At 42.2% G+C, this 14,481-nt stretch overlaps 1 protein-coding gene across 1 annotated transcript in view; it reads right to left on the bottom strand.

Moving 5' to 3' along the window:
* lepr (leptin receptor) overlaps positions 1–2,010 on the bottom strand; it is a 51,241-nt gene extending 49,231 nt beyond the window's left edge. Inside the window, exon 1 of the mRNA XM_076277870.1 lies at positions 1,865–2,010. The gene's annotated coding sequence lies outside the window, so the exon portion shown is untranslated. The remainder of the gene's footprint in view (positions 1–1,864) is intronic.
* Between the last annotated feature and the right edge of the window lie 12,471 nt (positions 2,011–14,481).

Raw genomic sequence — 14,481 nt, 5'->3', positions numbered from 1 at the left:
GGTGGATTGCACTGGTCTCATAATGTATGCCATTTGGTCATGTTCCTGCGCCCACTAAAGGTTATAGAAAATGAATGGTCTGGTCCAGTGCTGTACAAAGTGTGAAGAAAAGAAGAACTCTAGTTCATTACATGGTACTCTTCTTTGCTTGCCTCCACTCCATATCTGAGCCCAACCTTCTGTGGGCTTTAATCCTGCTGGGAATCACAACAGCACCCAAAACAACAGCATAGATGCTGCAAGAGGCTTGAGCGCGGAGTGTGAATGTGGGCATGATTCAGCCGCCGCTAATTGACCATTAAAATAAATCAGCATGCATCTTCCTGGAAGCTCGAGGGGCAGCCGCTAGCTTCGGCAGCCGCACGGTCCATCAGCACACGAGTCCAGCTACTTCACCCCATTGTCCCCTTTGGCCATCATTGTCCAAAAGTCATTAGTGTTAATGCCAACTAAACCAAAGCATCACAACACCGCCCCATCCCAACCCACCCCAACCGGCATGCTTGCGCAGAACACATAATTCTCTCTCAGTCAACACAGTACATCAGCACCCCATAAAGCTGCCTGTGCATCCTTAATGAGATCCTTTCATAATGGCACCTGGGGCCGGGCTTCTGTCCACCACTCTTTGAAATCATGTCAGCACATCTGTGGTTTGACTACTAAACACGCAGTGTTTACAAACAGCACCAGCTACCCACAGGCTAGGCTGTTATTTTCTGTGCATGCCTGAACTCAGACTGCAGAGAGTAGAGACAGTGCTGGATGCTAGCTGACACATAGCTTTTTCTCCAAGTGAATACAGTAATGTTGTTAGAGGGGCTCACTGAGAAGCTGTTGAGGAGAGCGAGGGGCACCTGCAGTCTTGATGTTACAGTAATACAATAGAATGCAATACTATTAAAGAGGAAAGAACATCGAGAATGGCTGATAAAAAGGCCATATTGTCTGTGAAGAGACTGAACCCCAGTAACTCCCAGCAGCTGACATAAGCTGGACCTTATTGGAACATGCTGAAATGAGAGGAACATGACTTGACATAACACTTGGCGGTAAAAAGAGAGAAAACCAAAGAGAGCAGGAGAGAGAAAAAGACAGATCCATCTGAAAACGGAACCCGAAACCAAACGTGTGAGAAAAGAACGCAGAAGTAAAGCATGAGAGAGAGAAAGAGAGAGGAAACAACATATTACCATATGAGAAACGTAAGCCATCATAGTGCATTAGGGCTATCTTTAACAAGCCAGCCATCATTATTCAGTGCTGCAAAAAATAACCAGACCTCATTTATGTTATAGATACAATCAGTTGGAGTGTGTGCTCAAAAAAGCTCCTCTGACCCCAGCTGTCACAATAACAGGAAATAACATCCATGGGTCATTTGAAGATGAGAACAAATATAACATCAAAGTTATACAATCCCTTTACTTATTGCACAGCACAACTGCACAGCATGATGCTACATAAACAACCCATTTTCTACAAGGTTCACACAACAATGTGTAACATGCTTCTCATAGAGTCATTGCCTTCAGTTCATTACACAGAGCCCTATAATGCCAGGGATACATTTGCTGAACGGATCCCTGGGTCTCCAAATCTCCATAGCGCTATAGATTTCAAAGCATAACAATATACTGTGCATGACCACATCTTGCCAATCACTTTGGGAGACTCAGGAAACACTTTACACTTTACACTTTAGGAAACAAAACAAAAATATGTTGTCTTTGATGAAACAAAGTTACGCACTGTATTAATCAAAGTTAATCAACATAGCTACCCAACTCAGTTCTATAATAACTCTTACTCTGACTAAACCTCGCCACAGGCGCCAGGCTCCAGACACAGCAGGCACACTCACCTGTCACTGGTTGCTCATAGGGCCGGTGTGGAGCAGAATCATATGGCACATTGTAGTGATTTGCTCAGGTAGTTTTGTTTGGCTCAGGTCAACAGGCAGGCGATGGAGGGACTTGAGTTGCTTCTCCACTGGTCTCTGGGTAAACAAGCGGCTATTCTGAGCTGGCTCACCTAGAATACACACCAATCATCAATCACTGCCGCTGTGCGCTGTGAAACACGACACTCTGTGTGTGTGTGTGTGTGAGAGAGAGAGAGAGAGAGAGAGAGAGGCAGAGAGAGTGCATTAGTGTTTATGTTTAGGACACAATGTGAGAACTTTGCCACTCTACCCGGGGCATGAGGCCACTGGACTAGGACGCTTGCCAGAGGTCTAGCATGCCACTGACTCTGAACAGTTGCACCCCACTGGTTGCTTGCAGTCTGATAAGCATCTGCATGCGATTTAGCATATGGCTTTATGTTGCAATCATATAGGGACTTTTTCCAATGCTTCTTTGCACATAAAAATTAATTTAAAGTGCACATGTGCAAAACGTGTGTGTGTGTGTGTGTGTGTGTGTGATGTGAGTGACTGAGTGTGTGAGTGAGAGAGAGTTTGTGTGTGATGGAGCGAGAGTGACAGACAGAGGGAGATGGAGTGTGTGTGGGTGTATGTGTGTGTGTGTGTGTGTGTGTGTGTGATATGCTGTTGCACCTCATAAGGCAGGATGCTCATGCCCTCTCCCTCCTCTATGCTCCTATGATGGTCTGTGATAAGAAACATGTGCTCACAGTGTGGCGTGGCCCATCTGCGTGGTGGATGTTTGTTTGAGTTCCCCATCTCTGTCCTCGATGAGATCTACACCCTGGGGTGCTTTGTTCTAGCCTTAATCTGTTACACCTGATTCTGCTGTGCAAATGCTTGCAAAGACACAAACAAGTCTGTGTAAATAGACTCAAGTGCATGTAGGTCGAAAGGTGTGTTTAGCTGTTTAAGATTAGGATGATTTCTACTGGTTCACATCATATGCACCATGAATCCATAGAGTTAATAGACAAAACAGCAGTATTCATTTCAGATTCTGCAATAAAGGTATTATCCAAATCATGGTGTTTAGTGTCGAAAAATAAATCTTTCTTGAGTATAGAGTCATATATCATAGGTTCTAATGTCACAACTTGGATAGCCCTCACAATGCTTCTGTGTTCAAAGCAAATAGTTTGGTATATTAGATTCAAGGATTTATCATCTTAACCGCAATGTTGTTTGCCAACAGTGCAATGTTACATGACTCGCCCACTCAAATGTGAGCAATTCACAGACTCAATATTACACAAGTGACAGTTTAACAAGTAATGGCAAGTGGAACTCACCTTTGTCCTGAGTGGTCGGCTCCACCCTGTTGTCTCTGACGGTTGGACTAAGGTGTCCAGCCCCAGTAACAGATTAAAAATACACCGGCGATCCCCAGCAGTGCTCCTACAGCTGTTTGCATAACACAGGGAGAAGAGGTGGAGGGCATTTCCCATCAACTTTTCTGATCGTATTTACTGCTATTATTACCTTATTCACAGAGGCAGCTGCAGCCCTATATCCTCTGTGACAGTAAGGCCTAATTTAGACATCTATTTTTAAACTGCTAGGAAAGTGTATGGACCTGTTTGCCATGGATTAGCTCCATAAACTGCATAGTTTCAGATGTGCTAAACTCCCGAGCAATAAAACGCACTTCCAGCTGTTTGGAAATAGTGACTTCTTCTCATGTCTTTTGCTAGCTCAATTTCATAAGGAAAAAGTCATGCAAAAAAAATGCTTAGAGAAACCAACTGCACCTCCAAAAAGCAGGTCGCTCACAAACCAGGTTGTGAGGATGATACGGGAGACATTGCCAGGTTTGTGATGCCAAAGGAGCGATGCTCTTACTCAAGAACTCAATACTCCCTATAACCTGGCAGGGGAGTTCAGAGTGTGTGGAAAAAGATACTCTCCGAGTGGACATTTCTGCAAGATGGAGAATGTGGCTTATTCAGCTCCTGCGTTCTTCTGGACACCAATGAGAAACACAGGCACGCCACCAAATAAACTGTCCTTGTGCCCTGCCACAAAATGATTCTTTTGGTATGTCAGCAAAAAAAGGACGAAAGCAGAAGGAGAAGGTTTGAAAGAGAGAGTGAGTGTGATTGAAGAGACATTTGACAAAAGGGGCAGTGCAAGGATTTCTGTAAAAAATCTGCAAAATATGGGATTCTGGTAATACATGAATTTACAAAAAGCTACACACACAACAATTGGGGATTAGGAACTATGGTAGCCCCAAGCTGGCATCCAGTTACATTTAATTTAACCCTTTTTTCAGACATCGAGTTATTTCACTTTTTCTGAGAGATCAACTTATTTATATTTAAGATCACTCATTCATCAGAGAGCCAGTCTCCCAAGGCCTCGTTTCATAGTTGATCAGTACAGCCCACCCCAACATTGGGCTCACTCTTCCAAACTTTTACGCTCTAGCACATATTATTACATCAAAACTCAGTCAGTCATGCTACAACTGACCTGATGAGTTCCATAGCGGGGTAGAGCTAAATATAGTCTAAATATTGTCATTATTTGCCCTAATCTAGAGCCATCATGTTAAGTGAGGGTCACTTATCCTTCAGAGGCAAAGGGCTAATGGAGTACTCAAAATGCTTCCTGGAGAACAAACAAGTTTTTTTATGTATCCTGTATGTAAGGTCTGCATTAGTATACTATAGCACTCCAGCACTCATTGGGGTGTCCTTGGATTGCCTTGATGCTATTGCCTTTTTTGCTCTTAATGCCGTTTCTATGTGTGCTGTTTTGTGTATTGTGTATCACACAACCCACACCATCCACAAATCAGTTTGTCTTTGTATGATCAATTAAAGGTCACCATTCTGTTTAGGCCTATAGTAGGCTATATTTGCAGCTTTACAGTCTGTGAATAAATGCATTTCCTAATGGACTTTTAATGTATAGACTCATATTTCCCTGATTGTGTAGTAGCCTAATGCATGAATATGTATGTTACAATATTCTATGGATGGCATTTTGGTATTGGAGCATCAAATCCCAAATACACACCTGCTGTTGTTATACAGTACATGTCTCCAGAGTTCAGACAAACTGTGCGTGGGAAACAAACTCACTGCAAATGTACTGAAATGGCTTGTTCTGTAGAGCACTGTGGTTGGGCTTCTTTATTGTTCAAAATGTACAAGGTTATCAACAAGCGCAGTCTTGGCAACCTCACAATTCCCATTACGCTGTTGAGAAAGTCTCTCTAAGGTCACAGTGGAGTGGATGAATAGGAAAAGTCTCAATCAAACTAAACTAACTCTGTCTGGGTTTTCTATTCAAGACACAAACTCAACGCCAACACAGCAAACAGAACAAATATCAAAGACAAGGAGTGGACAGCTCATATAGAATGTATTTGTCTTTGAAAATAAGCGAAGCACTCCACAGAGTGTTGGGGCCCTATCTTACATCCAACTTTTAAAAGGAAATTACGAAGGCAACAAAGATGAGGCTGGAGGAGATCCCGGATTTATCCGATTCCCTCTAGCCCAGAGGTGGACAAACTATGGTCCGCCACGCAATTTAGACCACCCCGCCGAGCATTTAATTAGGTTATCATATGTAATCGCTTCCTGCCAGGACTTTTACGGGCTTTTCTCAAATCACTGAAGTAACGTCGACGCAGCGGTAGATAGCAGCAGAGTAGAACCTATCAGGCAAGTGTTATTTATGACCGCCGCACAGCGAAGCGGCAAAGTAAAAATGAGGTGTTGTAATTGAAGATATCTGTGACCTAACATAGTCAAAACTGCACGACATTGGAAGTGTAGGATCATTATGACACCCTCTGTATGCACGCCAAATTTTGTGGAATTCCGTTCATGGGGGGCCACACAATAAATTAATTTATGTTACTATACACCAATTGGCCTGTAGGTGGCCGGAGACAGTTTTCTGTGAATATCTCGAGAACCGTAGGGCCTAGGAGGTCCACCTTTTTTATGTATGTTGGTCTTAAGGGGGCATGTCAACCCATCCCATTACCACTTATTTCATGTATAGCGCCACCTAGTTAAAAATGAAAAAGCAAAAAATTAGGTGTTTTCATCACAATATCTCTGGCTGACAAGGTCAAAACTGCACAAAATTAAAAGTCACCATTCTGTTTAGGCCTATAGTAGGCTATTGTATTGTATTATAGTAGGCACCAATTGGCCTGTAGGTGGCCGGAGACAGTTTTCTGTGAATATCTCGAGAACCGTAGGGCCTAGGAGGTCCACCTTTTTTATGTATGTTGGTCTTAAGGGGGCATGTCAACCCATCCCATTACCACTTATTTCATGTATAGCGCCACCTAGTTAAAAATGAAAAAGCAAAAAATTAGGTGTTTTCATCACAATATCTCTGGCTGACAAGGTCAAAACTGCACAAAATTAAAAGTGTAGGATCGTTATGACACCCTCCGAATGCATGCCACGTTTTGTGTACTTTCGTTCATGGGGGGCCTTACAATAAAATAATTTATGTGTACATTTAATGACGTACACCAACAAGGATTCCCGGGACACTGAAAGACCGGGGTACACAAAACTTGGTGGGCATGTACCCCCACATGGATAGCATGGAACCGTCATTTTTCGTTTTGATCTGTAGCCCCCCCGCTGGACTGGACCCCCCGAAAGGAGGGTAGGGCAGACACAGTTCTCTGTGAATATCTTGAGAACTGTAGGGCCTAGGATGACCATTTTTTTCCGTATGTTTGCCTCCAGGGGTCATGTTAACCCATTTCATGTGCACACATGTGCACAAACAGATACACACACACACACATACATTCACAGTAATCATACGTATGACACATACTCACACAGTAGACATATGTACGCTTGCATGCACAGGCACATACGCAGGCACACACACAAGCACGCACACACACACTCACACACACCCACACACATAACATAAACATAACACAAACAATCAAGAATTTCTCAGAATTATGAACAGGCAAGATGGAGGTGGGGTTGTATAAAATTAATTTTACATGTGAAATCTATGAACTAATCATGTTTTGGTACTTGTTGTCTAGCAGATACCAGTGAGAATTGAGTGTGGATAATGCAATTTAGTGAGACAGTTAGAATCATATAGGCCTTTCAGCGTGATTTCTTTTTGTGGAAAAAAATGTGCTGGACTGGGCGGCGGTCATATTTTGTACCGCTCTGCGGTACATCTAGTTAAATAAACTCCTGGTGTAATTACAAACTTTCCAATGCCTTGTTTTATGAGTAAAGAACATAGTTGTACTACTGTAGAAGTTTTGTACCATTCTGAGAATTATTAGTGGGGTAATTTACGAGATACTAAGTTGGTTCCATTAGCGCCTGCAGAAAGTCATTCGTTTCTGACAGCGCTACTCGACCAGGGTTCGACCAAGGGAAAACAGGTTCTGGGAGGGTGTTTGGCTCGGGTCATGGTGCAAAGGACCCTAGAGTGAAATTACTCCAAACCATCGCTTTAATGTTGCACTGCTGGCTCTTAAAGGGAATGACAGATGGCACTTTCATTGTTTTAGAAGATGTTATGCCCAAAACACAACCATGACTGATTAAGAAACATAAGAACAACCCTTTTGAACAATACGCCCTGCATCTGATCACGAAATGTCAGCGTTAAATTGGACTGGACACGCCCTAAATGTCTGGACACGCACTAAATGTCTTTAAACCTTGCGCCTCTGACCAGGCCTATCAGATTGCAGAATAGGGCCCTTGATTTGACTTTGTATTTTTTCATTAGTATCAGCATGTATGTGTGTGTGTGTGTGTTAGTGGTGAGTGTTATTTTGATAAATATCTCAGAGTTAGCAAAAGCCACTTAATAACAGTCACAAGTGAAAACAACATGGTCTTACCCGTTGCTGGCATCATCCAAAGTCATGAGACTGCCTCTGAAAATGTACTTATATTCCTGCTGACTATGGCAGCCCATGTTGGGAAATGTCCTCAAGTTTGCCAAAGCCAAATCTTTTTCCCAGGATTATAGTGCCAACTTCAAATGGCCCTTCCAAACTTTGAAACATGTGTATCAAGTTTTTTAAATGGATAAAAAACACTTCTGTTTTACTAATCATTAGTGTGATCAAATAAAACACTGCGTCCTGAAGGGTTTTGTTTATGAAATAGACAAGACAATGACAAGACAAGACAAGGTTTTTCATTTGAATAGTTCCAGCTGCTTAATTGTATTAGTCATTTCTTAGAGCAGCAATCATAATAGGACCGAGTTAACTGTGTGTGTGTGTGTGTGTGTGTTATGAGCTTGCTGATCTCATTTTCTGTTTCAGCAAACTGCTCTTTATTGCCAGACGTCAATGCCCGGCCTGACTCATGACTTGTCACATAAAACCTTTTCTTCCTTTTCTAATGACGTTGGCAAAGACTTCCTCACTCATGCTCCCAAAACGTGATCCAGGTGCATATATCTTTGTATGTGTGTTTGTGTGTGTGTGTGTGTGTGTGTGTGTGTGTGTGCACGTGTGTGTGTGTGTGTGCGTGCATGCGTACGTGTCAGTGTCAGTCTGTGTGTATGCATACTTTCTATGTGTGTGTGTCTGTAAAGATGCTTCAGATGAAAGTCCTTGATCAATTGTGCACAGCGTTTCTGAGGCTGAATATGGTAACACAGAACTTGAAAAGATTTCAGAGACAATCTTTCAGTGTTCGGTGTGCGTACATTTGTTGACGGTACTGATATTGGACATGGTTTTCCATGATCTGACCATTACCATTAAAAATCCCTTATTCTGACCCTCACATAGGTATTCAATAAAGCAATAAATCTGTCTCCCTGTGTACACATGATTGGCTGAGTTTATGGTTTCAAGAGATGTGGTAAAAATGGCTGAATGAGGAAGAAGCTTCTGTATGTGAGCCTAAGGTGGTAAATCCTACAGTATCAGGATAACTTAGGAACAATTATTCAGAGGCATCCTTACAATTTGTGGGTTCATCTATTGCAGCATTGCAATGTACCTGAGAATACCACATCCATACAGTCAGCTAGTGTTTTCATTGATTCTCTCCTCTCTCGCCCTTTCCAGATTGAATATTTCTATCCACCCACCCATGACAGTTCGTGGAGGTCAGAGAATGCCCTAACCATAATCTCATCTCACACACCCTCATTAACTTTACAGCCCCAGATGGGTTGACTGCTTGCCCATTGATCATTTCAGTAGAGTCTCATCCAGTCTAATAACCTCATCATCACTTTCAAATCAGCCACTGCTTCTGCATGGTCATCAGTATCTGCATCACAGCGCTGACTTACTGGTTGCTCTGCGTCCTCCGCTCCTCTTTAGCTGTTTTACGACCGTAGCCCCTCAGCTCCTGCGGAATAAAGCCAGCTCACGGTGTGATTGCAGCGCAGAGAGGAGCGGAGCGGAGAGAGGGTGGACCGGGTGGGCATAAAACAGGGGAGCTGTCGGAGCCCATGTGAGGCGGCGTTAATAACGCGGGCTGCTCTGACGAATAGGGCACCAGTGCTGCATCAATCACTGGAGATCCCCCACGTATGTGCGTCACTGCCACCACCACACAGAGCAGGGGAGAGGGAGGGGTGGAGGGGGCATCTGACTGGATATGAGGGCGCAAGAACCAGGCAAAACACTTAGTGGGGGTTTTCAGTGCCAATATAACAATGGCTGACCAGCACAGAAGCCTGACAGACAGTGGCAGGGCTCCAGGTGGGAGGAGCCACAGAGGAAGAGGGAGGGAAAGCAGACTATGACGCAGTCCAAAGTTTTTCATCTTTGTAATGGAATGCAGTCGCATCAATCAGCTTTCAGTGTAAGCCCACGCTGCCCATTCAGTGCTGCTCTAGAGACAACAACGGACAAGTCAAAGACATTCACCAGGTCTATTAAAGTCCTCTGCTGGATCCTCTGTGCCACTTACAAACTTGCCATCCAAAGTGACCCTGTGATACGTGTTAGTCATCAAAGTCTCCTCAGCAATTATGCTGTTTTTGTGTAAGCCAAAGGACTGACAGAGATGGATAGAGAGCGCAGCCATCTCTCCTAGCGTGAGGTCAGAGCCGTATAGAGTTTGGACAACTCAACAATAGTCACCGTCTTGTGGTGGTATGGCCATACAATGCAACACTATGTGACAGACATGCAACATCAAACTAAAGCCACTCACAGACTCATAAATAAAGGATCCCTACAGAAATACACCCATGTCTGTGCACCCCAATGACGGTAGAAAATTATGAATTGTTCTCTATCTTCGGCGCTGCGTGAGTTGACTCACTACTGCCCTCCAGTGATCAAACCGTTATATGTGTGTCATTCAATAACTTCATACACACAAACAAACAGAAAAACAAAAAAGTTCAAGAGGCTTCCTGTTAGTACTGTGGGTGTTTTTCAGGCATTGTCGTCTTTAGATTTGAATGCTTTGTCCTGCATAATGTCTCAGTCTATCAGCCGAACTATAAGCAAACAAAGGCCACAAAGAGAGTGAATAGTGTGCATCCACTGACTGGTAGTCATCTGAGAAGTCGGTCGATTGGTAGTCACATGAGCGAAGGAACGCTTTTGCTTTACTGTTACTTTCCTATGTCACTTACTCTCTTCACATAAAAGTGTAATTGATGAGTATCATAAGGATCCAAGATATTAACATACATTCCCAGGATTTGTGGAGTTCTTCTATGAGTTGTGTCTCTTTGCCAAAAGAGACAACCCCAAACATACAGTTGTTTTAAATATCACTAAAATATTACGTATCTGGAAAAGGAATGTAAAAGAGAGAGTTCTCTGTGATTCTGCAAACCACAACAATCTGGTGCAGCCAGGGCAAGACAAGACAGTGTAGAGTAAAAAGAACGCCGGTGCAACACTCTTAATTTATAGGTTTTTCATTTTTTAAGGTGCGTAACGGTGACTAACGTTTCGATGTAATGTTACATCTTCATCAGAGGACTCAGAGGACGTTCTTTTTACTCTACACAAGAATGTAAAAGTGTGTGTATGTAGATTGATGAATGAAACATCAGACAAACTAAATAATAAAGCTTATTTACATAAAATTACTCTAGGTACTCTTGTTTTCCATTAAAGTGTCAGTAGCAAAAAAAGTTGTCACAGACTTCCTTTCAACGATCCAGAAAGGCTAAAGTTGTGGCTGATCACCATGTCTCTGCGGTCTGCTTTTTACTGAACTTCGCTGGAGGTCGAAAGAAATCGCCCAAAAAGCTCTTTCGCCTGAGAAATACAGCGGTTCTCACATTACCTCCTGGGACGACATAGTTGGAAGAACTTGGGGTAAGAACTTATTTGTTATGTCCATAACCTGTCATGTTCACATCATAAGCCTAACACTAACCCTAGCCTACATGAATAATTTGGCTACATGATTTTGTACGTTTACAATTTTTTTGGCTGTGGAACTTTCATGATGAAAACGTAATGATTCACGTAGGCTATCATTCACATCGTGCAAGTTCCAAGACATTTTAGCAGGTTGGACGTGACAATAATTTGGATAGCGTATTAGCCTACGATACCGCGACTGCATAAGACTACAGAAAGAATACAAACAACCCCATATCCGTTTCCGGCAGCGGAGTAATACCATACCTCACAGCACATCCAATACAAGTCAATGGAGTTGGACAAAATCTACAATAAAACCTGTTGGAAAGAATCTTTTGCAGCGATTTTTGTGTGAGCATATCAGTGAACACCCCTGACCACTCGGTGAGTTTCACGTCTTTTTAAACGAAAGTTTAATGCGTTTTAGGAAGGATTGTTCCAGTGCACCTTTGCAGCGTTCTGGAGGAGGGAGGGCGCTACCACAGAAACTGAAAATTCTCAGGACAGCAGCATGTGTCCAAATTTCAATCTTAAACGTTCTATTTAATCATAAACTATCTGAAAACAGGGCTTTAAGTGTAAAATACTGAACTTGTCCTTTAAGATTACAACTTCATCTGAACCAATGGCGAGTAACTGCAGGAAAACTCTGTGATGGTCAAGTGAGGTTCACAGTTCCTAAATGAATATCATTCTGATTCCTTCATGACAACACAGAGATAGGGTTTCTCAGTTCTTCCTTCTCTTCGCTCTCTTCTCGTTTATTTGTGCGATGCACATGAACATACAATATGTACAGGAGGCCAAAGGAAGAAGAACCAGAAGGGGAACACAGAGAACAGAATCCACGGGTTTAGTAGTGCTTGTACAGCAGACAGGCAATACACAAAGCTGTATCCAAACCTTACCACTTTCTCACATACAGAACGCTTGTCAAGAGCACACATCCACTACACAGAGGTTAGCTTGTATTTAAACATTATGATAGCCTTAAGACCAGAAATACCAGATAGACAGCTTAGCTCATAGGAGGTGGGGAATTGCTGTAATGGGGGTTGGGGAGGGGGGAGAAGGGGTCATTATTATGGACGAGTGTTCAGGGAACGATTCAGTCAAGTCTTAGGTCGGTGCAGCGTTATTATGAGCCCAAGTCTTTTGTTGTAATGTCCATGAACTCAGGCTAGTCCACAGGGCAGGCAGGGGCAGAGGAAGGAGTGGGGGTGTTGCCCCCAGACGAGGTGACCAGTTTTGGGGGGCAATGGGAGTGAGCAGAGACTGTGAGAGCAAACACCCCAGTGTAGCAGACAGAAAGCCAGAGAGAAAAGAAGACAGAATCCACTCAATCTTGCGTGGCCAAGCAGAAACACTGGAAGGTTTGGTCGTAACTTTTTTGTCTTTCAACTTTTTTCCAAGAATCAGTCCATACAGTTCTGAGCAAGTGGGAGACAAGTCACCATTATCTTGCGCAAACTTTTAACTCATGGAGGGTAAAATAGCTTCTTTCCCAGTGAGCTGAATGCAAGCCTGCGATAAGAAAGGCTGGCTCCATGATGACACTTCAGGGTGCTCTTTCAATTTGAAATCGCATATGATATGATATGATATGATGACTCAAGACATATGAATATGTTTCAAATTAAATTTAGAAACTGGAATAATGCACCAAGTTGATATTTATATGATGAAATTTGTCCAGTGACGGCCATCCATTGTCTCATCATAAGCTAAGAGACAGGTGCAGATGTTCACTATGACCATACAGGAGCACACTTGATGTCCTTCATTTTAGTGCCATAAAGAGACAGTAATCCCCAGTGAAAGAAACCAGATTGAAAGAAAGAAAAGAGCAGGACAAAGAAAATAGAACTAAACTTTTTCAATGCAGAATTTCTAATGCACAGTATGTACTATTTGCTACACATGCATGGACAGTTTGAGAGGACACATGAATAACTTAAAAACATAAAAAGTAAACACAAGCACATCACAATCATGAGTTAGGACACTGACAGACCCAATAAAGTAAACAACTGCATCTTGTCATATCTGCATCTCCATACTGACTCATTAGTCACGGGTAAATGGTAATTATGCATTTACACACTCTTTTAAGACATTCTTCAGTGCTACAATTTTTTGTGTAAACAAGATCATTGCCACAGTATAATACGTTTCAAACTCACAGATGTGTTTTCAGATATGGGTAAAATAAAGGAGAAAAATAAACATTTACTGTATGGGACTGTAAAGTACTGTACCAGTATGTGAACTTCAAGGCAGTCAGACATGTACTCACTCAGAATTCTGTTTCCCACCCACTTACTCACATAGCATGTTGTGCTTTTTCAGTTATTTTGTGTTAAGAAACAGGGACACATATATACAGGTTGTGTTTGATCATCAGAAGGCCATAACACATATTGCTCCCTTGCCATAACTTGCAGCAAGCTCCGTTTTTCTATTAGGCTTTTGTTCATAACTTGGCAATGATCATCATCTGTGCTAGACAAGTACTGATCTTTTGAAGACATACTTCACCCAGAAATGAAACAGCTAGTATTATCTACTCAACCTCATGCTTATAGTCACCCATCGAAGATGTGTTTGGGGTACAGAATACAGTAGCACAGTAGGGATCAGAGAGAGCTCCATTCACTCTGTATAGTGTAGAAAAAAGCCTACACTGTAGAATGCCTTCTAGAGGGCCAATCTTACTTCTACTGAACAAAAAAAAAGAATTTGATGAGTTCTACTGGCTTGAAGCTGAGTAGATAATTAACTATTCTCTTCAGAGCCACCTTTTTATCACAATGTTTAATTTCTTTGTTTTTGTACCTTACCAAAATGTACAATATAATCCCTTTTTACTATCACTGTTTGAGTGTGTTTTTTTTTAACATTGATAACATTATTTGTCATACACACCTGCACAAATACTTATCTAACATATATATCATTTTAAACTTTTGTCATATGCTTGTTAATGTTTAGAGGACCTTAGCTATTAGTGAACCCAAATTTCCACATTCCAAAACCACAACATCCAGAATTTGTTAGAAATACTGCATTAGTATTTTCTGTTTTATCACTTAGGCATTTAATATATGTTTTTATACCAGTAACGACCACATACAGTATATATAAACTGTGCATATGCTGAGGCCCTGGCCTGATATGACTTGGAGTGCACTCGTGTTCAGGCCTGATATGA

The sequence above is a fragment of the Alosa pseudoharengus genome, unplaced genomic scaffold (genome assembly GCF_046254945.1).
Source record: "Alosa pseudoharengus isolate Yale_2024_CS ecotype anadromous, Long Island Sound unplaced genomic scaffold, YU_APseudo_1.1 YU_APseudo_1.1_scf_11, whole genome shotgun sequence".
Lineage (NCBI taxonomy): Eukaryota > Metazoa > Chordata > Actinopteri > Clupeiformes > Clupeidae > Alosa > Alosa pseudoharengus.
The sequence above is the reverse complement of the archived record's forward strand: the minus strand, read 5'-3'. Positions and strand labels throughout refer to the sequence as shown.